Source organism: Ambystoma mexicanum, chromosome 1q (genome assembly GCF_040938575.1).
Source record: "Ambystoma mexicanum isolate Mex_15411 chromosome 1q, UKY_AmexF1_1, whole genome shotgun sequence".
Classification (NCBI taxonomy): Eukaryota; Metazoa; Chordata; class Amphibia; order Caudata; family Ambystomatidae; genus Ambystoma; species Ambystoma mexicanum.
The window spans coordinates 384,335,572-384,360,152 of NC_090922.1; positions in this window are offsets into that span (position 1 = coordinate 384,335,572).

Below are 24,581 nucleotides of genomic sequence, written 5' to 3' on the forward strand. Positions count from 1 at the left end.
TTGGTGGGCAGTAGTGCAAGGTGACATGTGGGTTGGCTGGGGGGCATGGCCATGGTGGATGGGGTGCCTGCAGGACATGTGCAGGGTAGGCCCCTGTGGTGTGGGCCACCTGCAGGGGCCGTGGAGGGTTTAGAGGGAACACCTGGGAGGACCCACACGTGCAATTCACGTGTGGTGCTCCCCGCGCACCCCTGTAATACACGTACCCTGATGGAATTGCGTGTGATACTTCCCGCGCACCCCTGAAATACACGTACCCTGCTGCTTTTGCGTGTGATACTTCCCATGCACCCCTGGAATACACGTACCCTGCTGTTTTTGCGTGTGATACTTCCCGCGCACCCCTGGAATACACGTACCCTAAAGGAATCGCGTGTGATACTTCCCGCGCACCCCTGAGATACACGTACCCTGCTGCTTTTGCGTGTGATACTTCCCGCGCACCCCTGAAATACACGTACCCTGCTGCTTTTGCGTATGATACTTCCTGCGCACCCCTGAAATACACGTACCCTGCTGCTTTTGCGTGCGTTACTTCCCACGCACCCCTGATGCACACGTACACAGGACAAACGCGTGTGGAACTTCCCGCGAACCACTGAAATACACGTTCCCCGCTTGGCGTTTGCTGTTTGCCAGCCCTGTGAACTGGTCCAGGGTTAGCGCAGCCCTTTGCGATTATTTGGCGATTTTGAAGGCTTTTCCTTGCGCGAGGGCGTTCTTGGGGGCGTAACTGGCGCTGCTGCAGGGTCGCTGCGCCACGCTGCGCCACCGCTGGTTTTGGATACGAAAATCCATGAATACGCTGTGCGCGGAAATCGATTTTAGCGCACGCGGCTGGCGCAGACATTCGCACGGGCACGCTGTGCGCCAGCCGCGTGCACCACTTTTGTGCGAATTTCTATGAATTACCCTGATATTCTTTTGTCGATGCATATGCTCTGTGTAAAAACACAGTCTAGGAGTATGTCATTTTCAAAATGTTTAGTTTTCTACATCGGGCTTGCCGAATTCCATCGAAGGCCATCACCTAAATCAATTGATATGTTTTTATAATATAGATTGATTTGTATTTCTGTCATTATTATTATTCATAAATTGCACTCACATGATGCTAAGCACCTGTAATCTATCAGTTGGCTTGCATCCTGTCGTATAATGTATGTCATGTATGCATTGGTTTCATTTATGCACAGTGTTTTTGCTATGAATTTGATTTATTTCTTTTAGTTTCACAATCTATTTTGTAATGCTCACACTGCACTTTTATGGGCCTTGCCTGAAATAAGGTTTATTGACTGACTGACTATATAATAGGTTTCATGCACTGCCTCGATAAGTTTGGTCAAACTCTTGATTTAATGTTATGGTGTACAGTTTGAATGAAGAAAAGTAAATCCTTATTAATTCATCTGCATTCCAAATTTCAATGGGAATGTCCTGTGAATTAAATCACAACGGCGTTTCCTTTTAAATGTGATTGTTCATTTGGATCTGGTTTTCATTGCACTACCATCTGTTTGCTTGACATCAATCGAATTTGTGTGTTCCTGTTAACCTCATTTGTTGTCAAGGGTTTTTGATGGAAAAACATTTGCCCACTGAGATCCTGTGATGAAATGACTTATTTTATGAAGGACCACAAGGATGGGTAGTCGTTAAACTCCCTACTCAACCCACATGCTTCCACAAACCAACAGTGATCCAAATAATAAAGCTAAAACAGGCACAACAAAGAGGTATACCTCCTTTGCCTTTTGTGGTAACGTGGAACAAGAGAAGGCTATGTTCTCAGAAGAGTTGTGAATGTGAGCCAGTAGCAATCAGAACAGCAATACTATTCAGTTCCAAAATAAAAGAATATCCAATCAAGGTTTTATAATAATATGTACTTTAGTTAAACAAATCATTCATGCAACAATTCAAAATGCTATCAGAAGCCTACCCCTGTAGAAAGAAGACAGAAGATCCAGGACAGAAATGGGTAAGCACTCTGGATACATTGTGAGGGGGGAAAACAGGGAATAAATGCAACGATGTGTTCAAAAGGATGTGTTGTGAAGAAAAAAGCTGAAAACGGGACTCAACCTGTCTCTACGTCCCCAAAAGTTGGACCAGGGGGACAAGGACATTACATTCAAAGTACCTGATTCCAATGTTAGGCAGTTTAACAGTGTCAAACCAGACTTCAAGATGGTGAATCTGCTGATCAGACCAGGTTTGCAAGTAGGGAGCTGGTGTAGAGTCAGTTTGATGCAGGTGATCAATGCAGTAAGAGCGCTGCATTTGGATAATGTGGATCGCGTGGAACACCAAGGTTGGTTTGAAGGTTAAGTCAGTTTAGACATTTGGTAACCATGGTTCGGGTTGACAATTGACACAATGCTCCAGCAGAGTCATGGTCCGGCGTTTGAACCTGTGATCCTGATGGTCCAATGTTATGCTCAAAGAGTCAGCATTTCGAAATCATCCACAGCAGTGAGTTGGTTCAAGCAAAACAGGTGACGTGCTCTGCTTGGTGTGATGTGCTGGTAAACCGGTTCGACAGATGCAAAACATAGGTGGTTCAAAGTTTGTGATAGTGCTAAAAGCAGCCCCGGCTGGTTACTTTGGTTTGAGTGTGGCAAACACATCTTGAATGCAGTTCAATTTGTTCGATTCAATCAAAGCAGGGACCGTGGCTTTTCTGGCTCTCGGGATGCTGTTAGACCATAATCAGTGGGCTCTAGGACAATGTGAGGGCTTTTAGTTTCTGTTCTCCCAGCCTAAGGAGATTTTTAGGCAGAGCAGGAGACTTTGGTCCTTAGCAAGTGTCACCGACAATGTGCCCTGGTAATCAATCGGAAGTAGAGCTTGCCTCTGCATGGAAGCACTCCTTCTTCACCTCAATGGCTGAGTGCTTTGGAAAGATCTCTCTCCCAAAAGAGGTCCAAATACATTTTTCCTTAAATCCTGACTGGTCCAAAAGTCATCAAAGAAGGGGTGGGCACACCTCTCTTTTATAGGCAAAATGTCACTCTGAAATTGAGGAAAGCAAGCCTCTGTTAAGTGATCAAATCCTTGTCCTTGTGACAAGTGCCCCTTATGATATGATATGATATGATATGATATGATATGATATGATATGATATGATATGGCATTTATAACGCACCTATAGACAAGTGATTCAAGGCATGATGCAGCAAGGGGGGGCAGAGGGAAGACAGAGACAACGATCCTACTAGGCCAAGTGTCATTCAGATCGCGCAAGTGCAGCGGAAGGGGGAAGGGGCAAAATGCAGGGTGGGAGGGGGATTGAGGACAGTGCAGTACCTGTGATACATAGAATAAATAAACAATAAGAGAAGTACGGCCAGCTGGTGGCAAGTGCAAGTGTAAGTGCAGACAGCAGGTGTCAAATGCTGGTGGGGGACTGTAGGGATACAGAAAACAGTCCCCAAGAGTGGGGTTTGCCAGGGAGGCTTGTGCAGGTGTGCAGCTGGCCGGTAGGGACCTGGGCCTGGGATCAGAGGGTAGCCAGGTAACAAGTGCAGTTTCAGCCAGGAATTCAGCAGGGGAGAGGAAGGAGGAAAGCATAAGCAAAGAGGAAGGTTTTGAGGTGCTTTTGGAACCAGAGATGGTTCTCCTCAAGTTCCAGGGAGGCAGAGAGGCAGGGAGGCAGGAAGGCTGTTCCAGAGGGAGGCACCAGCTGAAGAATGAGTTCTACCACCATATTGTTGCTTGGAGAAGTGACTGACCCTGAGGGAGTTTTAGGTGGATGAGCAAAGAGTTCAAGAAGGAAGATATTTAGGAAGCGAGAGTTGAAGGTATTGAGGCCCAGCCCCCAGAATGCCTTGTGGACAATAGAGAGGGTTTTGAAGTTAATCCTCACAGCCACTGGTAGCAAGTGCAGAGATTTCAGTCCTGGACAGATACGATCCTTGGGCTTGAGGCCAAGGACAAGTCTTGCAGTCCTGTTCTGGATGAGTTGCAGAGGGCAGAGAGTAGAAGCAGGCCTGATTTAGAAAGAGGCCGTTGCAGTAGTCCAGCCTAGAGAGAACCAGAGCTCTGGAGACAGTGAGCTTCTGGGGGAAGGAGAGGAAGGGATGAATACCTCTGAGGAGGTGCAGCTGGTAATGTGACTTCTTAGAGATGTCAGAGATGTGAGGAGAGAAGGAGAGTGTGGAGTCGAAGATGATCCTGAGGTTCTTAGCCTCTCAGGGAGGCGCAGGAAGAGAGCCAAGAGAGGCTGGCAAGAAAGTGACAGGAAAGGAGGGAGCGGGTGTACTGATGAGAAGAATATCAGTCTTACTGGCATTGAGGCAGAGATCATTGGCGGCACACCACTGCTGGATGGCAGACAGACAGTCAGAGATGAGAGACGGGGAGGAGGTTGCCGAGGGTAGCATGAAAATGAGCTGCGTGTCGTCTGCATAGCACTGAAAGTTGGGGTTGAGAGCTTCAATACTGTGGGCAAGAAGTGCCAGATATTGGTTGAACAGCCAGGGAGAGAGGTTAGAGATTTACATGTCATCATAAGATGACAAAGGGACTCTGCCACATCAGGATCCTTGCAGAATCTACAATAAGAGTTTTGCCTTTGTATTTGTTTTCTGGCTTGCAGCACATCTCTCATCGCCAGGGCATTTAGCCGGAATCTTATTATCAGGTCTCTATAGTGGGCCAAAGGGAATTTTTTGAGGTATCAGGGTAGCTGGTTTAATTTTTTCACCTCCCATTTTAGGCTGGACCTGGTTTTGTCCTTATTTCTTGCATCTAGTGTCTCCACCCAATCAATATTTTGTAGTCTCTTTTACACCTTATTTCGGTTCATGATCAATATGGATGTCACAGGTCCGCAGATATGTTTTGCATCTCATCTTCCAACGCACCAGGCTTTTATCTTCATCCTCCGTTTCTCTATTCAGGATGTCAAAACGGACCGGGCTGCTCCAAAGAGCAGATCTCCTGTATAGTGATATAGTTTTCCATAGCACAATGATGTCAGACATTGCAACCGTAGTTACTATCTGAGAGCACTTCCTGGTAATGCATTTGCAATTTCAGAATTTTTTGCAGAAGATTCCCCCCAGGACTCCCCAAACTTTCCAAGAGATGTTTATCCAAGCTTCGGCCTCATATGTCAACATAGGTACTACCTTTTGCTTACAAAAGGTCACAATTGGGATGATTGAGAAGCTTCCATATTGTCTTTGAAGAGCTCTCACCTGATTAATTCATTTTCCAAGTTTCTCTTTAACATCAGATAGTGTCCTTTTTCATCTATGTTTTTGTTGATTGTTACTCCTAGATAGACCATAGAGTTTACTACTTCCAACTTTTTGATTATCTAGTCTCCATGTAAAGGGAACTTTTTGTTTACCGAGGGCCAACTTCATTATTAAGATGTTGTATTTTCTCACATTTGCCTTCATCCCATTTTCTTTTAAGTAATCACTGAAGGCATCTAGTCCCCACTGTAGACTGATTGTGGTCTGGTCAATGAAGGCCATATCATTGGTATAGAGTATCCACAGTATATTTCACAATTTTATCTTTGGTGGGAAGACTCTGATGTTTCTTTGTGACTCCTTCAAGTCTTATATATATATATATGCTGAACAGAAACGGGGCAAGGGTACATCCATGTTTAATGCCAGAGTATGTTTTGATATTCTTTGACAGTGTTCCGTCATCTGAGAGTCTCACCTGTTTAGAGGTGTCTGTATATAAGGCTCGTTTGGCATCTAGCAGGTCCGTCGGGTATTTCCATCCCTTAAGTTTTGCCAACAATCGCTTGCGATCGACCCCATCAAACGCTTGCTCCAGATCGATGAACGCTAGATATATTTCTGTCTTTGTTTCCAGTGCTGTCTGCTTTAATAAGTTCAGATAAATAGATCTAGAGATGTCCCGACCCCTCTTATAAAGCCTGTTTACCTGGGGTCTAGTTGTCCAACCTTTGTAGCACATAGATTCAAATCTCTCAGATGGATGGATGCAAATACTTTCCCCACTGAGTCTAAGAGTGCGATTGGGTGATAATTCCTAGGGTCGCCTCGATCGCCCCTTGCCAAGATAATGGTATTCTTTTTGTCTTTACAATTTGTTTGAATAGTTGCGTGACCAGATCTCCCCAAGCCTTCTCATTCATTTTGAGTGCATACGTTGAGAGGCCGTCAGGGCCAACCACCCTTGATTAACTCAATTTGCCAATCATCCACTGTATCTCAGTGTTGTCAAATACAAAGTCCCAAGATTTGTTTCCCCTTTGTTTCTTCGGATTCCTTGTCTCTCCATTCTTGCTAAACAGCGTTGAGTAGTGCTCTACCCAACGATCTTCCGAGACCTGGTTCATTATATATGTAGGTTTGAAGTTACCTACATTGTTAATTAGCTCCCATGCATTCCTTGTGTTATTAGAGCACACTGCTCTTAGCATTTGAAGTTTCCTCCATTGTTAATTATCTCCCACAAATTCCTTGTGCTATTAGAGCACACTGCTGTTAGCATTTTTTCAGCGTATCCTTGTGCCGGTTTTGCCCTAGTCGCATAGATCCAGATCTTATATGTTTGTTTACATTTCCTTATCCTTTCAGGCATACAAGGGCCATTTTCCTTTCTCAACTTTCTCAGTTGGGGTCTGGATTGTTTCCTTATTGGCACCAAGTCATAATCATATGCATTTTTCCTGGTCATTGATGTTTTTCCTCCGGCCTCTTTTTTTCAAATTCTGTCAATAACCAACCATCCTTTACCATCAGAGGATTCTCTTTCAAATAGTGTTCCAATCTTGACACCAGTCTTGGAATTTTGACTTGTTTTATTCTCAATCTGTTTTTCCCACAGGCTAATTCCACTGGTCTCATTCTTTTTTTCTTCATTTCGAGTAGTAGGCATTTTCAGTGTGATAGCCAAGAGATCATGACCACCCATGTGTGTACTCTTTTCTCCAGGAACATATCTGTTTGGGGTATGCCTGCTTCATCCAATAGTCTTATGTTTAGGTCGCCACATATCATAATGTGTTGATTCTTATTTTCCACCATAGACTCATCTACCTGTTGCATTATAGATTTGATGAAATTATAAGTCTAACATCTTTAGGCTCCAGTATGTATTAATTAGCGTCATCTCAATTTCCAGATTCTCTACCAATTTTCTCAATGTTACTATCTGAACAAACGTGTTAGGGTTTGCTGTTTCAATTACCTTCAGCACGTTGCTTACCTTAATCATTGTCAAGGGGCCGGAATAGGGACATCCAGTTCTACCTTTCCCTGCTGGATTCAGATATATCTTATTCCCCTCACAAACTGGTTTAGATCTAATCCATGTTTCTTGTAGGCAGAGTATATGTTGAATTAACAATGTTGCCTTTCATGCAAACAGTGTTTTGAAGCCTCTTGTATTCCATGATGCGATGCATAATTCCTCTCCCTTCTCCTTTCCATCAGTCTATTGGTTTGTAGGTTTCGCAAGTGCCCTCCCAATCTTCCTCGTTCTCCGACTCTTTCTGTATTGATTTGGTATCTTTCTTTTGTTTATTTGAGTTATCAATGGTACATTTTAGCACTTTTTGCTCGGGTTCAAGAATATCATCTTTTTGAGGACTTTCCTCAATATTCCATCTGGATTTCTGGTCTTTCTTTTCTGACAGAACCTCCTTAATTTCTTTTTCATGCCTCGCCCTTGTCTTTTTAGGGCTAACCGCCCTCACCCGCTCGGTTTTTCTCTCTAACTCCTTCACTCCGGTCATTCCTGCTCTTCTTTCATGATCATCATCTTTTTTACTATCTGCAGTGATTTGATTCAGTCTGTCTGAACCGCCGTTTTTCTTATTCTCGCTTAGCTCCTATCCTAATGGTAGGAGCTTGGCGCTGGATTCCAATAATGTTTCTTTAATTAGGTGGGTCTTCAAATGTAATATCACCCAATCCAGTCTTTTCTCATTTACAAATTCAACTACTTGAATATCGTATGTTGAGATATATCTCATCACCGGTACATGTTGGAGTAGCTTCATTACATTTTGTGGTTTAAGATGGGCACTTTGGGTCCTGTCAATATTCTCTCTAGTTGGACTTTGTTCACTTTACCTTCCAGCCTAGTCTTATTTTCTCTCTGGGCCGCTCTTTACAGGATCAATCTCTATTGCCATTTTTCTCTCCTTCCTGTTTGCCTTCTCCACTTGATTAGTTCTTTTAATCATTGCAATGTTCTTTCTTTTTTCTTGCAGTGCTTTAAAGTCGGTGTATTTTCTAGGTGTTAGGATCGACTTATCTTTATCCTTATAGCCAATAGATTGCTCCCTTATTACTAAGGTGTTTTTTTAATTCTCTTTATGATCCCTGGACAGCTCTCTGGATGACACCCCAGTCAATCCCTTCACCTGATTTTCTATCTCTGCCCACTCTGAGGAGCTCGGATTATTACATTCCTCATTGTCATTGCTCTTTTCCAATATTTCTAACTGATCACTGAGACATGCATCCAAGACAGAGTCATTCTCGACCCATTCGTACTCCCTTTCTCTTGAGTCGTTCAGTTCTTCAATTTTCAGAGCAGGAACTTTATCCCTTGTATCACCATTTCTTTTCTTGGTCGTTTGGGACTTTGTAGAATTTCCAGCCTAGGGGGTTCTTATATTTATTAAACATTTTCTCGATCCATTTGATTTCCTCTTAGAGCCAACTTTTATAGTTTTTTCCCCTTTTGCTCTGTTTGAGGTTGTTTTAACTGAGTCTTTTCTGGTCTTTTAGATGGTTGGGCTGCTTGAAATATTGAAAAGCTGTTTCTTTTGTTTCCCTCTTTTTCCACAGTGCCAAGGGTTTCTTTCACTGCCTTCCCTTTCCCTTTTCGGCTTTGGACCTCACTTGGCACAGATTCTGAATTCGCAGAATTAATTGCCATACTCTCTCTGGGGACCACGTCATTGCTTACTGCTTCTAACCTTTTTCGTGTATGATATTCAATCAGCTGCACAACTTCGTCAAACCTACTGTCCGCATTTTGGGTTGCTGCCTGATGTTGTGCCGTGGCTTTTGGTACTAGCAGCTTCCCCTTTCTCTACCCGTCACTTTTCCATCGGCTCCTTGTCCATTTACTGTCCTCTACTACAGCTTCCATTAATGTGGTTTTATAATTTGCTTCTCTTCTAGCCATATCTCATAAGCGATTTTGCCAATTGATCAAGGCTTCTGCCTCTTTGTCTAGTCTCTCTTCCACCTTTTTTATGAAGCTTTCTAAACTCGTCATTTTTGTATGTGCCATTGCAATTAGTGTGTCCTGATCTTGTACGGAGGTTTTAATGACTTCATAAAGTCTTATAAAAAGTGGCTATTAAGATCGTTAAGACTGCCATCACTGTATTTTGAATACGGGCTTGATCTTCAATTCTTCCATTGCTTTCTCTGCAGTTTCCTCTGCTTTCCTGTAATGTGTCTTTAAGCCAGTTTCTTGGGTTTGTAGAAGGACTGGAGCTAATGTTGCTACAGGGGCTAAATCTCTGCCCTAATCCAGCATCATTACTCCTTAATGTGCAGGGTTTTTCGTTTGGCCGAGTTCTTTGTTTGTTTTGCCCCTCTTTTTCCTTTTCCTCACTGACTCTCTTTTGAGGAGCATCTAGGTTGGTGGGTCCTTGCCAGACTATATATTTACTTTCTGATTTACGTCTCTCAGTCTCCGCGGCTAGTCATTCTCCCGCTATGCATTTTCCCGCAGACCTTCCTTTAGTCGATTGCTCCCTATTACCCACACTCTTGTCTGAGGTTATAATTTCATAGTCAAGTTCTGCAATTTTCTCCTTTATTGCTGATAAGCTTTTTCTCTTTTCCAGTGATATTTTTTCTGTTAGATCTGATAGGTCTCATACTAATCTGGCCGCCAATGTGAAATTCTTTAATTCTCTAGTCCCAAAGAGGTTTATTTTCTCATGCTCTTTGTTGGCCATCAATGGGGTTTCCCTCCTGTGGCCTCAGTGATGTTCAGCTTCTTCCCTCCATTTGTCTGGAGTCAAATGTCCAGGTTGACACTTACATTTTTCCACATGTAGTCTTTCCTTCTTTTTTGTGGGCTTTCAGATGCCTCTTTTCCACCCTTTTTCGGGGGATTCAAACACCTCGGGCTCAAGGTCCAACATCCCACTCAGCCTGGGCTGCCATAGCAATTCCACTGCATCCGCTATCATTTTGCTGACTCGCAGCATCATTCCGTGTCTGTCTATTTCCTCAAACAGATGTAGTTTAGCCTTGTCTGTCATCTCCCTGCAATTTGGCCTCTCCCACTCCTGGATTTGCCGTTCACTGCCAAATCTCTTCTTCTGTAGGGGGCACTCGGGACTCGAAAGTGTAAAACCTTCAGGCTCCCCTTTAGTTGTTATTAATGTTTCAGCCTCCTGGTTTCTGCTTAATTCGCACATCAAGTGTTCATCCTCAATCTTCAGTGTCCAGGGCTCTGCTTCCATTTCAGTGGTTTACTCCCCAACTGAAGCGCTTCTCATCCCGCCCGCCCGCTCCCCCATCCTTCTTAATAGCATTGAGTGCTTAGGCTTTGTTTTAATTTCAGTGATTTTAGTTTGGGGAGCAAGGACTCCACCCAGGGACCCCATCACCCTGTCCATTCTTAGCCTTAACTCCTGTTGCGTGTATTCATATTCACACCACAGACTTTTCTCTCACTCATTTTCAGCAGGACTGCCCGCCATCTCCCTAGGAGTTTGCTCAGGATTGCTACACTGCAGTTCATTGGCCTTCTGACTAGCAAGTGCCTTCTCTTGCTCAAGTAACCCGTGGGTCTTTCTTCTCTGTTTTTACACACCCCGGGGGATGTTCAGGAGAGAGGGCGGGGGGGCATGCTGTCTCACCTGCTGTCTTTTCCTGATGCCTGTCTGATCGCTAGTGGAACACTCAGCCATCCTTCTCCGATTTAAGTCACAGATCCTCGCTCTGGTGCTCGCTGTCACCAGCTAACACCCGCCAACACCACTTGTGCTGCGCTTTCGCGGGATATGGTGTTTAGAAGCGGTAGGTGTTCAGGTCACATGGTCTCTCAGCAGCTCCTCCTCCAGGAAAAATAAAGAGCCAGTACATATGCCAGCCACCAGCCAACACCACTTGTGCACCACTTTTGCTCCGCTTTCGCAGGATATGGTGTTTATTAGTGATAGGTGTTCAGGTCACACAGTCTCTCAGAAGCTTCTCCTCCAGGAAAATTAAAGGGACAGTACACATGCCAGCCGCAGGCCAACACTTCTTGTGCACCACTTGTGCTCTGCTTTTGCGAGATATGGTGTTTATAAGTGGTAGGTGTTCAGGTAACATGGTCTTTCAGTAGCTCCTCCAGGAAAAATATAGGGTCAGTACACACGCCAGCCCCCAGCTAACACCACTTCTGCACAGCTTTCACCTTTTACAATGGTCAATCCATTGGAAAATGCTCTGTGAATCAGGCCCATATTGTTGTTGCATCATCATGGCTCTCGTGAGTACATCAATTTCAGGTTATATGTCTCCATAATGGAATTGTACTATGAAATTCCACCATAATGTCACAGCATAGAATCGGGTTTGTGTAATGAAAGCTCATTGATGTCATGCAGAATAAGAAACATGCAGACTACCTCGATGAACAAATCTGCCACAAAACTGAGACGCAATCTCCAGTGTGGAATTTCCTTCGCAGATATGAAAGTTTACTGACCTCTAGGAAAAAGCTGTTACTTCTGCTGCGTACTGAAGAATTGTCCAGAGGACGGTTTTATTTGACAAAAGTATCAAAATGTATTTACTAAGATACAATATTTTTCACAAAGAATTAATCATAAATAATTCCACACATTAAATTACATGAATTTTGCAGGAGAGCATCATTTATCAAGCCCTGAGAGGGCGAACAATACCATCATTCAACAAAAATCATTGACTCATTTACGACTCACATCAATGACACTCATTCATTCACAACTCATTACAAATTGAAACATGCAATTGGTTCAATATTTATGTAGTCAAATTTAACCCTACATAATCTTGCTATTTCTTCCACATGAAATGTGTGTGATCACAATAGTTATAAAAACGTGATCTATTTAACCGGGTGGATCCAGTCAACAGAATAAAGCTGATCAAATCCCCAGATGTTCTTCTCAACTGTTTTTGACGTTTTAAAGGAATTGAAACAACGTCTTCATCAGGAGAAACAAATAGATACAATACATAAACTGGAAAAAATAGAAAATTGCACCAAATTATTGCACTGTTCCTTGATAACAAATGCCAGAGCTAACTAGCCCATCCATGCGACATGCAATTATTTACCACAAAATACACAAAAGATTCAGTAGAAACACCACATAGAGATAGATCATAGGGTGTTACTAATGTTCCAGACTGAAGGGGAAGAAAGGAGTTTGTGAACCCTGACAGACAAGAAAAAGCAGTGTCCAAGGTGAAGCCAAACCATCACCACAGCCGAGGCAGAGAACACCAGCACCCATAAAAACTCCCTCGGAAGTAGGGTGATATCAAGAAAAGGGACGAATTACACTGCACTAACCTGACCAATTAGGTCATATGCTCTCCACACTCGTGATCGTGGGTGTCACTTGAATTGTGATCAAGAAAATTCTGAATCTGAAAGAACATTTGTAAAGCTTGTCATACCGAGTGCTGTCAATATGGAAATTCCTGGTAAAAATGGATGGAGAAGAGGGCCCGTTGGTATGCGGCCAGAACGACTCACCTTAACCAACAGGCAGAATTGTTGCCAAATGGGAAGGACATTTAAGGCATGCCAAGAAAAAGCTTGATAGTAGTGGACGTCCAGCCCAAGATTTTCCAAATATCTATATGGGAACAACATAGTGTGTCATTAGTTACGAATGGTCCAGATGATAAATGCGGAATAACTGTGTCCATATTATTATCTTTTTGAAGGATATTTGCCAAATATACGGGGGGCATATACCAAGTCATACTTAAATGCCCCCTAGCAATTTCATAAAATTATCGATTGTTGTACCATGTAGATGATATGACTGCGACTTGCAGCTAGATAATCTGCTTAACAATTGTGAGGGCCAAGGCTTGTATCCAACAAAGAACAACCGCGAAACTCCATCCCCAAAATGAAATCTATCATTAGTGGCGTGCATGAGTCGGCCCAATTTCTCATCTGATAAACTACTTACTTTTTATAGTGTAACTTAGTTGGCGTTCCTGTTGTGGCCGACGCCATCCAGTGTCGCCTGGCGTAGAAGGCGAATACATGTCCTTCCGGGTGTTGCCTTCGCAACACACGCGCAAGTAAAATACATGCCATAAATATTGAACCAATTGCATGTTTCAATTTTTTATGAGTTGTGGATGAATGAGTTTCATTGATGTGAGTCGTAAATGAGTGAATGATTTTTGGTGAATGATGGTATTGTTCGCCCTCTCAGGGCTTGGTATATTACGCTCTCCTGCAACATTCATGTAATTTAATATGTGGAATTATTTGTGATTAATTCTTTGTGAAAAATAATTGTATCTTAGTAAATACATTTTTATACTTTTGTAAAATAAAACCGTCCTCTGGACAATTCTTCAGTATACTTTGGTACACTAATACCCTGGTCCAGAGCGTGTGGCCTTCCTGCACCTTTCAGTTTGCATACTTATGCTGTGTAGCCACTATTCAACTTAAAGAGTGCATAATAATAATTCCTGTGTACAATCCGATGCGTTTCATTCAAATATTGTCAACTGATAGTAATAGGCAAATCCAGTTCTCATTTACAAAGGATATTAGTATGGTTCAGGTAGGTGTGAAGTCAGAAGGTTTTGCAAAATATATATTTTTGGATGACTCATATTAGGATCTTTAGACATACTGGGGGTAATTCATAGAATTTAGCACAGAAGCAGCGTATTCATGGTACTTACACCCATAACCAGCCGTGGTGAAAAGTGGCGCAGCGACCCTGCAGCAGTGCCAGTTACGCCCCCAACCCCGCCCCATGCGCCAAAAACATTGCACAAATCCCCTACATGGCGCAAAGGCCAGTGGACCAGCATACAGCCCCCAACCACAAAAACGTGCTAAAAACACCACTCAGCACTCATGCACCAGCGAAATTGCGTGTAAAACTCCCCGTGCACCCCTCAGGTTACGCGTACCACATTTGCGCCAGCAAAATCGCATGTAATACTCCCTGCGCACCCCTCAGATTATGCGTACCCCGCTCGCGCCAGCGAAATCACGTGGAAAACTACGTGCGCACCCCTCGGATTACGCGTACCACGCTTGCGACAGCGCAATCGCATGTAAAACTCCCTGCACAACCCTTGGATTACGCGTACCATGCTCGCGCCAGCAAAATCGCATGTAAAACTCCCTGCTCACCCCTGGAAAACGCATACCCCACTTGCGCCAGCAAAATCGCATGTAAAACTCCCCGCGCAGCCCTGGAGTACGTGTACCCCACTTGCGCCAGCAAAATCACATGTAAAACTCCCCGCGCACCCCTCGGATTACGTGTACCCCGCTTGCGCCAGGAAAATCACATGTAAAACTCACCACGCACCCCTTGGATTACACATACCCCGCTCGTGCCAGCCCAATCGCATGTAATTCTCACTCTCGTACCCCCAGATTCACACAGCAGTGTGATGAGAAGCCACATGCACCCCCTGCAGCCAGACCAAGTCACAGTGGTCCACCCTACACCCCTCCCCGTGCCCCCCAGGCAGCCCATCCACCCTCCACATACCCCACAGGCAGCCAACCACCCTGACCATGCCCCGCAGGCAGCCCATCCACTCTGGCCATGCCCCACAGGCAGCCCATCCACCCTCACAATGCCCAGCAGGGAGCCCATCCACCCTGACCATGCCCCGCAGGCAGCCCCTCCACTCTGACCATGCCCCGCAGGCAGCCCATCCACCCTGACCATTCCCCGCAGGCAGCCCATCCACTCTGACCATGCCCCGCAGGTAGCCCATCAACCCTCCCCATGCCCTGCAGGCAGCCCATCCACCCTGACCATGCCCCGCAGGCAGCCCAGCCACTCTGACCATGCCTCGCAGGCAGCCCATCCACCCTCCCCATGCCCCGCAGGCAGACCATCCACCCTGACAATGCCCCGCAGGCAGGCCACATGGCACCATGCACCTGGGATCCCCGACTCGTGCCTCCCCACCCCACCATTGACGGGCACCTGCCAGCAGGCCCTGACTCATGTCCCCCAACCCACCCCCCATTGACAGGTGCCTGCCAGCAGGCCCCGACTCATGTCCCCCCAATTGACGGGCACCTGCCAGCAGGCCCTGACTCATGTCACCCCCACCCACCCCCATTGACAGGTACCTGCCAGCAGGCCCCGACTCATGTCCCCCCCACCCACCCCCCATTGACAGGCACCTGCCAGCATGCCCCGACCCATGTCCCCCCACCCACCCCACATTGACGGGCACCTGCCAGCAGGCCCCGACTCATGTCTCCCCCACCCACTCCCCATTGACAGGCACCTGCCAGCAGGCCCCGACTCATGCCCCCTCCCAATTGACAGGCAGCTGCCAGCAGGCCCCTACTCATGTCCCCCCCACCGACCCCCCATTGACAGGCACCTGCCAGCAGGCCCTGACTCATGTCCCCCCAAACACCACGTCATAACTATACAGACCCATTGCCCTAATGCCAAACCAAATCCCACCCCCAGTACAAACACCCAACGATTCACTGCACCCACTCCCTACTAAATTACCCATTCCATGATAGTCTGAAAAGAACCAGCATGCCCATCAACAAATGTCCTACAGAGCCACACAGTGGCAACACATGACTGAGCCTATGCTCATGGAGACATGCACAAAACAAATCATAGTAGACCACACCAAGAATGAAGAATAATGAAATGTATTAAAAATAAAAACAAATGACAAAATGAAAATCACACATGCAAATAAAGAAATAATGATTGCAATATGCCCTGCAGGCAGCCCATCCAGCCTGACCATGAAAAAGAAAGTGAAATCCAAGGAAAAATAAAAATCCAAAACATGAAAAAATGAAAGTGGTCGATCCCCAAAGTCCATAGAAATAAATCCCAAGATGAAAAGCATTAAAAAAAATTACTCCATGTGAATATAAAAAAAATAAAGTATGTACATGTCCGTAATATTGAAAACGAAAGTCTGAAGGGTCCATTATCCCAAAACAAAAGCAAACCTACCTAAAACCCTATCTAAAATATAACTATATACAAAAAGTGGAGCAAAGTCCATGAACTCCAAATAATAATAAATACCAAATGAAACCTAAACCTAAATTACTATATACAAAGGCGGCGGCTAGTCCGACGGCTCACTTTTTGATGTCCCGGGCTAAGGCATCATCGAACTCCACGTCGATGTTTTGGAGGCAGGCATCTTCCCTGGCCTCGAGGTCTTGCAGGGATTCAGCCATGGCCTCCTCTAACTCCCTGCGAGTTGCCTCGAGGCACTCAGCCCGCCTCAAAGCCCTGTGCATGGAGTTCTCTGCCCTGACCATTGTGAGCCGTGCCCTCTCCGCCCGCCACCGCACCGCACCTATTCGCTGGCCCAACCGCTGCCACACGGAAGAAACTCCCAATCCTGGGTCCTCCTTCCCGCCAGCCAATGCCTGCCCCGATGAGGTAGAGGGCCCCAAGGCCACATGCCTCCTACGCCATAGCCTGCCGCCGACTTTCTGCTGCATGCCGCCGCCACCACGACTGCCTCCGGGTAGATGGCAAAACCCGGGGACGTCGTGCATGTGCCCTGCTTGTATGTGTCTGCACATCGTCCATTGCCAGGGGTCCAGTTGCTGGGGTGACCACCTGTGCTGGAGCTCCGACTCCCAGCTGTGGCAGGGATGGGATCTCCACCAGCCTGGCTGCGTTGGTTGGGGCAGGTCAATGGGGGGGGCCTGATGGCATCTGGGCCGGAAGACGGCACGCAGAACGACTGGCGTATAGTGTGCACAGAGGAGGAGAGGGCCGCAAGAAAGAGAGACACATGGAGGAAACGCCTGACCATGAGCCCTCCCAACTGGGCCACGTTGGCACACATCTCTTTGTGATGACCTGCATGGTCCCCCCAGGAAGCATGCATATCATCACGAATGACACGTGTGTGCAATGCGACACCAATCAGGACAGACTCAATCCTGTCACGGGTCCCCACGCCTGCAGGTAGAGGAGTGCCAGATGACGTGGACCTCCCCCCTACCTGTGGACGGGCATGGGATAGGGAATCCCTGCTGGTGCATGGTGATGCAGTCACAGTGTCAGGGACAGTGACATGCACAGGCCCCTCTGCAGCGGCCTGTGCTGCCTCCTGCCCCTGCCCCTGGTCTGCACCACTTGCACCAGTGGTACCACCCCCACCAGGCCCCTCCTCCTCCTCCGTACACACACCACCAACCTGGATGGCTCCACACTGTCATCAGCCCCTGTGGGGGCTTACCAGCCCCTTCCGCTGCAGCCGTAGTGGCGGACGTGGCACCAGTCCCCTCGCTCCCGGATAATGGAATTTCCTGGGAGAGTGACTGGGCCTTGCGTCGCCGGCCGGTGGAGGCATCCCTGCTGCTTTCCCCCACAGCGCTATCTCTGCCCTCTTCTTCACTCACCGCTGTGTAAAGGGAGACATTGAACTCAACCATCAGGATACTGTACAATAGTCCCCTAGACACAAAGCAATAGCACATGAGTGGGACTGTCAAACGTCACTTCCATCATGTCCCCCCACAACACATGGGTCAGTGCAGGCAACACACATGCAGGAACAGGGATGGCACATGCAACAAACATTTGATCCATGTCCAATGCACCGTAGAAATATCCAATGGTGGGCTGAAACTCACATGCATCATGGGACATGCTGATCACATGCACACACATCACCGGAGGGTCATGCACCTGGCCCTGTATACCCCCAGACACAGTGGATACAAGGATGACTAGGCTGTATCAGTGAATCAACACATTGTCACGGACATTTGTCATGCATCCATGGAGTTTACCAGTCACTCACACACTACTCAGACACACAGACATGTACACCATGCATGTCCACGACAGCAGCACCCATCTCTCACACCCCAAACATGTCCAAGTACAGACACAGGCATGCATACATGTGTGCATTCCGCATGCTGCTCCGCATGATGCATTGTAACACATACACCATCTATGTGGGTCACGCCTGACTGGACTCACATCCAGCACCATCATGTCCCTGCACACACACATCCATACATGACCCATGTCACACATACAGGCAAGAAGCTAACTACCACCACACTGCAACATGCACTCTTTTAAATGGGAATGCATGGGCACTTACCGCTCGACTCCAGACGGGCCTGCATCCTGAGGATCTGGTGTTGAAGCACTGGGCGAATGCACTCTAGGACCCTCATCTGCTGGGTGTTAAGGTGGCCCCGGCGCCCCACTGCATCCGCTGCATCCAAGAGGTGCCTGGCCTTCTTGAGGGTCCTGGACTTGAAGTCCTCCCAGTGCTTCTGGACGTGTTTGATGTTGTGGGGTGCCACTCCCTCCGCATTGATGGCCCCCACTATATCCTTCCAAATACTCTTCCGTCCTTCCTTGTTGGCGCGCAATGGTGTGAAGGGGGCATCATAATGCCCCAGGACTTGCTCCACCAGGATGCCAACTTCATTTGCACTGAAGCTGACAGACCTCTGCCTCTCTGCTGGTTGGTTGCCACTGGTGCCGGATGGTGTTGCATTGGACATGGCAACCCCTGAGGCAGGTGTGGGTGGGCAACTGGGTCCTGAGGCTGGGCTGTGGAGCGATGGAATACCAGTCAGGAGTCTTCTGTTGCAGCAGCGGTGGTCACAGCAACTGGACCCCTGCAGATGGCTGATGTGCAGGCACCAAATGGCAGGGCACTGTTGGCAGCAGGCAGGCAGGCAGGCAGGCAGCAGCAGATGGCTTGTTGGAGGCTCCTCAGGGCTGTGGGGGGCAGGAAAATGGCCTTCTGGGCAGGAGCGTCGTCTTCCGTGTGTTGTCACGTGGCCAGCTTGATGCAGAGTGAATTGGCACGTGAAAAAACAGCATGTCAGCGTGTAATTCGAGGAAAGAGCCTTAGCGCGTAAGCATGTAAGTGACGTTATGCGCGCGGCGTTTCCCTCGGCACGGGTGCATAGTGAATCCGCACATGCAAAAACAGCACGTCCGCGTGTGAATGCATGTAATTCGAGGAAAGTGCGCCAGTGACGTTACGTGCACGGGCATTGCCTTCAGCACAGGTTAAAGGTGTGCACGGGCCAGCAGTCCACTGTACGTGCTGTTCGTGGAGACCGACGCATGTGTTTGCTCTTCTGGCTTCACACGTGATTACTTCACAGCATTTGAAGTTCGTACCTCTTCTTTTGGTGGGGTGTTGCTTACACGCACAAGCGCATGTGTTTTTCTTTTTCTTTTCCACGCAAGGCAGGCGGTGAGTCACGCACACTATTTTTCCCACTGTGGTTTCGCCTGTGCATCATGTACCATTTTCGAGGTCATAGTAGCCCACGTGTATGTGTTTTTGTGTCCCTGGGTGCCACACCGTACTGCTGAAGGTAAATTCTTTTTTTTGAAATAATTTTAAAAATTCTTTTTTGGGGGGCCCTGAGCGTTGCGTGACCCATCATTTTTCCCCAGGGGTTAGAGACAGCCTTGCAGGAGCACAGGGGTACCTATTCCATCCAGTACCCTGCCCCCTTCAACCCAATTGCCCAGGACAATTGTTGAGTGCACCTCCCATCGGCTATTTACCATCTGTGCCATGGTTGGGAGGCCACCAAAGGCTAAGGGCGGCAAAGCTGGACATCCTCCCAGGGCTGGCCATGGTCGGGCACGTGGGGGTGGAGACCAGGGGGGACAGGAAGTCCAGGATGGCCAGGGTGACTACAGATGGGGAAGAGCCAGGGGTGCCCCACTGGGGCAGGATGCCCAGCCACATGCTGGTGCAGACATGCCACCACCCCCTGTGGCTCCTGGTGATGCAGCTGTTGCATCATGACCTGGTGCCCATATGACCCAACAGCAACTTTCATATGCTGTCACGGGCCCACCGGTGGTGGTAGATGCAGATGCAGCTGTGGGGACTACCACCCGGGCTCGGGGTTGGGCAGCGCATGTTGCGTTACGTGACAAGGACTCCCAGGATGATTTCCATCTTGTCCGGAGGTGCGGGCCACGTGTGTCCAGTGTAGCTGTGACTGGGGCACACGCATCTGGGACAGTTATGACATCTTCTGCCCCAAGCAGCCGGGTGGTGGTAACTGCATGGGCAGATGCAGCCAACACCACCCCGACAGTGAGTCAGACCCAAGCCAGATCTTCCATCCTTATTCCAACACCCATGCCTTGGTCCAGTCCACCAGCGCCACTGCCCCCACTGTTCAGGGCCACATTGCTCACTCAGGGTCAGTACCACCACCAAAAAGGAGGAAGTGTGCTCCTGCACACGAGGCTAAGACCCCAGACATGGCTCCGGCCTCCGGCACGTCGAGGAAGAAGCCTTTCGGCAAGCAGGAACTAGACTTTCTTGTGGACTACGTGTCGGCACATCAATGCGATATGCTTGTGGGCCCCCAGTGCCATAGAATGCATCACCAGCGGTGGGTCCACTGGCAGCATGTTGCGGATGGTGTGACAGCCATGGGACTCCTGTTGCGCACGGTTCAGGACTGCTACAGCATTGGAATGACCTCCGACGCAGTGCAAAACAAAAGCATGCCTCCAATTATTCCATGTCTCTGGTGACTCAGCATGAGGAGATTGCTGCAGAGTTCATTCCCAGAGAACAAATCCGTGGAGTGGGAGAGAGGATGGATTACGATACATGATCCGGTGAGTATTGATGCTTGTTACTCAATGACATGTGTGTTTGGTGTGTGTGACCCTCCCAGCTACAACTTGGGTCCTTCCTTTCATCAAACTCCCTCCATACCTGTGGTGTTCACCAGGGGTCTGACCTCTCGGCCTGGCTTTCCAAACAGCACCTGACAGCTCTCGCCTACTGCATTTTCATTTTCTGCTACAACTTCCAGTGCTATGCTGATGACACTCAACTCATTTCTAGGCTGCCCTTGGCCACCTCTTCTCCCTCCCTCATTTCTGATTGCCTCATTGACATTTGAAATTAGTGTACTGCCAACAATCTCTGACATCCTCCTCATCGGTACACCTTTGCCATCCTTTCCCCTCACTCTCTGGCCGGCCCCCCTTGGCCCTCCTCCTACCCCCACCTGCAAGACCAACAACCTCAGGGTCACCTCTGACTCCACACATTCCTTTTCTGCACACATTTCTGACGTTTCTTGAGATATATTAACTTCTTGCTTAACCTCCTCAGGGGTACTGGGCCTTTCCGCTCGTTCACCTACAAGCTCACAGTCTCTCAAGCTCTGGTTGTCTCAAGGTTGGACTACTGTGACAGTCTCTTTCAATATTCTACCTGCCTCCACACTCCGCCCTCTACCACTAATCAAGTACAGGACTGCAAAACTTGTCCTTGGCCTCAAGCCCTGGGATTCTATCTTTCCAGCTCTAAAATCCCTTCATTGGCTACCAGTGGATGCAAGGATGAAACTTCAGACCCTCTGAATTGTGCACAAGGATTTTGGGGCCTGGGTCCGAAAAACCTTTAACTATCCTTCTGCCACTACCTCCCCTCTCAAGTCCTTTGCTCCTCTACCTCACACTCCCTCCAGGTCAGTCGTTTATCGAAAAAACAAGCTGGGGGCAGATCTGTGTCTATGGCTGGGACCTCCCTTTGCAACAGCCTACCTGCCATGTTGAAACTTGAGGAGAAACATCTCTGCTTCTGGAAGCACCTCAAGACCTTCCTATTTGCTCCTGCATTAGCCCCTCTTCTCCCCAGCTGAACAGTTTCCTCTCTTGGCACTGTGCACCTGGACACCCTCTGTCCTTCGTGCCCAGGTACCTGCTCACCCTGCCTCCCTGCTGCACTGCCTCCAGGCCTCCCATTGCAATGGGTCCTGTACGTGTACCCATACAGTCCTCCACTCTTCTTCTGCACTCATCAGATTTGCCCTATCCAAATAATCTTGCACTTGCCATTTGCTGGCTGCACTACCACCTTTTGAATGCCCATTCTATCATTGGACTTCATTTTCATTCTTTGGTCTCCTCTGTTTGGCACATTCCACTTCTCCCCTTCCAGGGTCTTCAACCCTTTATCCCTTCTCCATGCACTTGCGTGTTCTCAATGTCACTATGCCCAGTATGATCGTTGTTTTCATTTCCTTTTTTCCCTTGTTTCCCACCCTTTGCTTGGTTGCACTCTGAGCCACTTGTGTACGAGGGCAATCTTGATGAGATGTCATATCATCACATATACATCCTTTGTCCTTGGTGCAGTGTGTCTCACTCTGACTGTGCTGATGGCAGTGGTTCTCCTGTGCACATTCATTTACCATGTGCTTTCCATGTATGCCCCTAGGTGTCCTTGACCGCCTGCTCATTGTAGTATGTCTCCAGGATGATCCAAGTGTCATGTTATTTGGACAGCTATTTCATGCTTACTGTGGGTCTGTGTGTCATCACGCACGACTTTATGGTGTCCACATCTGTGTCATGCACATGGCTCACCCTGTTACAGGGCCAGTGGCTCTTTTCAATTGGTGTTGTGTCTTCTGCATGCATGGGTGTACTATTGATGGTTCCTCATCTGTCCTGCATCATGTCCACTTCTCATCGGCTGTAGTGACAATTGACTGATGACATGCAATAGACGCCTCCCTGTGATTGCCTAGAGGGTGGATGTTTCATGGTATCCATGCTACATGGTGAATTCCATTTGCACATGATGGCTGCAATTGCCCTTACACGCCGCCATGTTTGGAAATTTACATCACTACATATGTCCTGATGTTGAAAGTTGAGGGGGTACACATGCAGTGCACCACACACACCCACTCCTGTGCTAAGTTCAGCCCTTCAACATGCCAACACAATGCTGCTGTGTGAGAGTGACCTGCCATGTATGTACCCATGTCCCTCCTTTCACTGTATTGAAACACAGTAGCGTAGGTGCCTGCTTTGACACATGTATTCTGCATAGTCAATGGTTGTTGAGTGCTGCACGTGAACATGCATGTCACATGTGTAATGGTGTGTTTGGTGTGATTGCCAGCTGTGGCTATTTGTGTGTTCCCACATGCTTAAGCTACGTGCCATCTCTTTGTTGCCAACTCTCATTTCTGCCTTGGACATGTGCCTGCTAGAGGTTGTGTGCGATGCAGGTGATGGGCAACATGCAAAACATGTGTTGGCTTCACATTTTGCACACATCCTTTTCTGCTTTCGGGATACCCTTGCATTGAAATGCCACTGGATACATGTTGGGCTTTGAGTTGCGTGTGACATGTCTGCTTTATATGTTGGCTGTCAATATTGTGATCTGTATGTGTGTGGTATGTGCTACTGACATGCGTGTTATTGTTTTTTTTGTTTATGTTGCAGGTGATGAAGCACTGGAGGCAGAAGATGAAGATGTCATCCCAGAAACGGTGGTCAGTTCACATGACCATCCAGACACCAGTGGTGGTCGTGGGATGGCAGCCCACGAGAACCCACTGGTGCTCCAGGCCATCGTGTCCAGAGCGGACTCTGAGTCAGGCTCTGATGTATCCTCTGACCACTATGTTGAGCCGGATCTGCATCATGACGTGTCGTCGCCGGTAAGTGATCCTGTGTTGGATGATCTTCTGTCCGCGACACCTGCAGTAGGGCAACAGGCGAGGTTGGAATGTCCACCTGTGGTGATTACGGGTACACTGTCACACTCACCACCAGTTGGTCATGTTCCTGGGGCATCGGGTCGACGGAGGGATGAGTCCTGCAGCCACAGGCGGCACCAGCCCAGCAAGGACCACGGGTCCTTGGGCCCGGCAGGTGTCATGTCGGACAACGCAGTGGCTGTGCGCTACCGGAGTCAACTGAGTGGGAGCATGCTATTATTGCCATAGCACAGTAACAGGGCGGAGCAGTTGAGATGATGACTCAAGGTATGGAAAGTGTGGCCCGTTCCATCCTCCCTCCTAAAAGGCAAGTGCAGCTCCAGCAGCAGGCTACGCCATCCATGTGCCGCTCACTCAGGCTGGGCATGGCGGCCTCTGACAGGGCACGCCAGGCTGAAATGGTGGCTCTGCATCAAGCTATTTCTGCTCAGGCAGAGGCACACTGTGAGGCCCTGAGGGTCGAACACCAAACCCTCCGATCTACTCTGGGTGCACTCATAATGTATGACAGTAGGAGGGCAGAAGACAGGATAGAGCGGCTTGAAAGAACCATCTCAGCTGAACTCCATGCAAGCTGGGAGGTACTCTGTATGTCATGTAAGGCCATGCAGGCTGCACTCCATCTTACATGTGAGTCTTTGCAGGAGGAAGCACGTGTGACACGTTAGGTAATGCATGCAGACCTACGTGTCATTGCCATGCAGGACCTGGCTATCAGACCCGCATGCTTGGTGCCACTGAAGGGAAAGCCACGGAAAGGCGTGGTGATGCAACTGTGCCGCGTCCACCTTCTGAATTCCATCCTGAGGGTGACGACCACAAC